We start from the raw sequence: 3,740 nt of genomic DNA on the forward strand, positions 1-3,740 counted from the left end.
AGTAGCAGTGGGGTGCAGTAGTGAGGCGGGGGTGTCCTCTAGCTGCACTAATAATAATAATGATGGCATTTGTTAAGCACTTACTATGTGCAAAGCTCTGTTCTAAGCGCTGGGGAGGAAACAAGATGATCAGGTTGTCCCACGTGGGGCTCACAGTCTTAATCCCCATTTTATGGATGAGGTAACTGAGGCTCAGAGAAGTTAAGTGACTTGCCCAAGGTCACACAGCAGACATGTGGAGTTTGCTAGGTGGGAGAGGGGGATGAGAGGGGTAAGCGTGGGGGTGAGCAATGGAGGGGGCCAGTGGGCACCTGCGGGGGAGGTCCCACATGGATTTCCCAGAGATTCCATCCCTCCTGACCCCCAGTGCCCTGCCCTGGGATGCTGGGCATGGGGGTAGCGTGTGGAGATGGGGCAGGGAGAAGGGGCGAGGGGACTGCCTCCATGGAGCCCAACTGGGCAGAGCTCAGCCGAGCTGAGGGGAACCAAGAGGAGTGGGGATGGGGAGGGGGGAGCAGAGAGAAGCAGAGCAGAGGGGAGAGGAGCATAAGGGAGCAGAGAGGAGCAGAGAGGAATGGAGTGGAAAGGAGCAGAGGACAGCGAAGGGGAGCAGCACGGCCTAGTGGCAAGAGCTCGGATTTGGGAGTCAGAAGTCATTGGTTCTAATCCTAGCTCTGCCAATTGTCTGCTGTGTGACCTTGGGAGAGTCACTTCACTTCTCTGTGCCTCAGTTACCTCAATTGTAAAACGAGGATAGGAGTGTGAGCCCTACGTGGGACAGGGACTGTGTCCAACCCGATTTACCTTGTATCTACCCAGTGCTTAGGACAGTGCTTGGCATGTAGTAAGTGCTTAACAAATCTCAGAATCATTAGCAGAGAGGAGCAGGGGGGAGCAGAGAGGAACAGAGGGGAAAGGAGAAGAGAGGGACAGAGAGGAGCAGAGGGGGGCAGAGCAGGGGGGAACAGAGAGAAGCAGTTTAGAAGGGGGCAGAGGGGAGTGGAGAGGAGCAGGGGGGAGCAGAGAGAAGCAGTTTGGGGGGGCAGAGAGGAGCAGAGGGGAGTGGAGAGGAGCAGAGGGGGCAGAGCAGGGGGGAGCAGAGAGAAGCAGTTTAGAGGGGAGCAGAGAGGAGCAGAGGAGAGTGGAGAGGAGCAGAGGGGAGAAGAGAGGAACAGAGCAGAGGAGAGCAGGCGGGGGGAGCAGAGAGAAGCAGATTAGAGGGGGCAGAGGGGGGGGAAAGGAGAGGAGCAGAGAGGAACAGAATGGAAAGGGACAGAGGGGAGCAAAGGGGAGCAGAGACGAGCAGAGTGGAAAGGAGCAGAGGGGAGTGAAGGGGAACAGAGAGGAGGAGAACGGGGCAGAGCAGCTGGGGGCAGAGCAAGGGGGAGGAGAGAGAAGCGGAGCAGAGGGGTGAGGAGAGGATGCGGGGGAGCAGAGAGGAACAGAGTGGAAAGGAGCAGAGGAGAGGGGATCGGGGGGAGCAGAGAGGAGGGGATCGGGGGGAGCAGAGAGGAACAGAGCAGAGGGGAGCAGAGCAGGGGGGAGAGGAGAGGATCGGAGGGAGCAGAGGGGAGAGGAGGGGATCGAGGGGAGCAGGGGGGAGCAGGGAGGGGCAGAGCAGAAGAGAGGGGCAGAGCAGAGAGTGAAGAGGAGAGGATCGGGGGGAGCAGAGGGGAGCTGAGAGGAGCAGGGGGAGCGGAGGGTTCGGGTCGGGGCGGGTGGGGTCTGGGGGCGGGGTCTGGGGGCGGGGTCTGGGCTTCCCCCTGCCAGGGGGCCGAGCGGGGCGGGGCGGGGCGGGGCGGGGCGGGGGCGCGGACAATGGGAGCGGCGGGGCTGCGGGCGGGGCTCTGAGCCGGGGGGGGGGGCGGGGGGAGCCGGGGGACCCGGGGGGTCGCGCCCGCCGGCGGGGAGGCTGGGCCGCCTGGGTTCCTTAGCCGGGGCATGGCGAGGCCCCCCGGAGCCTCCCTCCCCGCCGCCCCGCCCAGGAGATGAGGAGCCGAGGAGGAGGAGGATGATGATGGTGGACCCCCACCCCCAGGTCAGTGCCGACCCCCGACCGCCCCGCCCCCTCCCCCAATTCCCGGGGTCCCCCTCCATCCCCCCCCAGCCCCGCTCTCCCCACCCCAAACCGGCCGCAGGCTCAGACCCCGCCCCCAACCCCAACCCTCAACGACCCCCGAGAGACCCCCAGACCGCAGTCCTAGGGCTGCCGGGGGACAGAGACAAACAGAGACACGGAGAGAGGGAGACAGAGACACGGAGAGAGACACAGAGAGAGGGAGACAGGGGGAGAGAGGGAGACACAGAGAGACACGGGGGGGAGAAAGACACGGAGAGAGGGAGACAGAGAGACACAGAGAGAAGCAGAGACACAGCGAGAGGGAGACATGGAGAGATACAACGAGAGAGAGACATAGAGAGAGGGAGACAGAGACACAGAAGGAGAGAGAGACACAGAGAGAGGGAGACAGTGGGAGAGAGACATAGCAAAAGAGACAGAGGGAGACAGAGAGAGACACAGAGAGGCAGAGAGAGACACAGCGAGAGGGAGACAGAGAGACAGAGGGGGAGGCAGAGAGAGATACAACGAGAGAGAGACACAGAGAGAGGGAGACAGAGACACAGAGGGAGAGAGAGACAGAGGGAGAAAGGGAGACATAGAGAGAGAGGGAGACATAGAGAGAGACACACAGAGAGGGAGACAGAGGGAGAGAGACAGCAAAAGAGACAGAGGGAGGGAGAGACACAGAGAGGCAGAGAGAGACACAGCAAGAGGGAGAGACAGAGGGAGACACAGAGACACACACAGAGGCAGAGAGAGACACAGAGAAACACACAGAGAGAGATAGAGACACAGCGAGACAGAGACAGACAGAGACACAAAGAAAGGGAGACAGAGAAAGAGTTTGTGTGTGTGTGTGTGTGTGTGTGTGTGTGTGTGTGTGTGTGCTCCTCCCCCCCACAACTGGTGCCAAACCCCAGAGGCCCAGGGAGGGTGGGTGGGCTACAGGGAAGTGGATAGAGCCCAGGCCCGGGAATCAGAAGGATCTGGGTTCTAACCCTACCCCTGACATTTGTCTGCTGGGTGACCTTGAGTAAGTCACTTCACTTCTCTGGGCCTCAGTTCCCTCATCTGTGAAATGAGGATTAAGAGTGTGAGACCCCTGTGGGACAGGGACTGTGCCCAACCTGATTAACTCGTAGCGACCCCAGCGCATAGAACAGTGCTTGGCACGTAGTAAGAGCTTAACAAGTACTATCATTATCAAGCCAACAGGGACACCCGGAGCGGGTCGTCGCCCTCCCCGGCTCTGTCCGAGCGGCGTATGGGAGCGTAAGGGTCACCCCGTGACGTACAGTCCCTTTCTGCGCTGTTGGAGATCAAGCAGTGAAGAGAAGCAGCGTGGCTCAGTGGAAAGAGCCCGGGCTTTGGAGTCAGAGGTCAGGGGTCAAATCCCGGCTCCACCAATTGTCAGCTGTGTGACTTTGGGCAAGTCACTTAACTTCTCTGGGCCTCAGTTCCCTCATCTGTAAAATGGGGATTAAGACCGTGAGCCCCACGAGGGACAACCTGATCACCTTGTAACCTCCCCAGCGCTTAGAACAGTGCTTTGCACATAGTAAGTGCTTAATAAATGCCATTATTATTATTATTATTACGGGACAGGGCAGGGCCTGGTCCTAGCCCCAAGGCCCCTGTTGGGGGTTGACCAGAGCCAGGCTGTCAGCTGGAATCCAGG

General features: G+C 59.9%; 1 non-coding gene across 1 annotated transcript; it reads left to right on the forward strand.

Moving 5' to 3' along the window:
* The first annotated feature begins 3,270 nt into the window (after window positions 1–3,270).
* Window positions 3,271–3,404, forward strand: LOC119927433. Its single transcript, XR_005450436.1, has one exon. It is a non-coding gene; the product is annotated as a small nucleolar RNA SNORA73 family (small nucleolar RNA).
* Window positions 3,405–3,740: the final 336 nt, after the last annotated feature.

This window comes from Tachyglossus aculeatus, chromosome 4 (genome assembly GCF_015852505.1).
Source record: "Tachyglossus aculeatus isolate mTacAcu1 chromosome 4, mTacAcu1.pri, whole genome shotgun sequence".
Taxonomy (NCBI): Eukaryota; Metazoa; Chordata; class Mammalia; order Monotremata; family Tachyglossidae; genus Tachyglossus; species Tachyglossus aculeatus.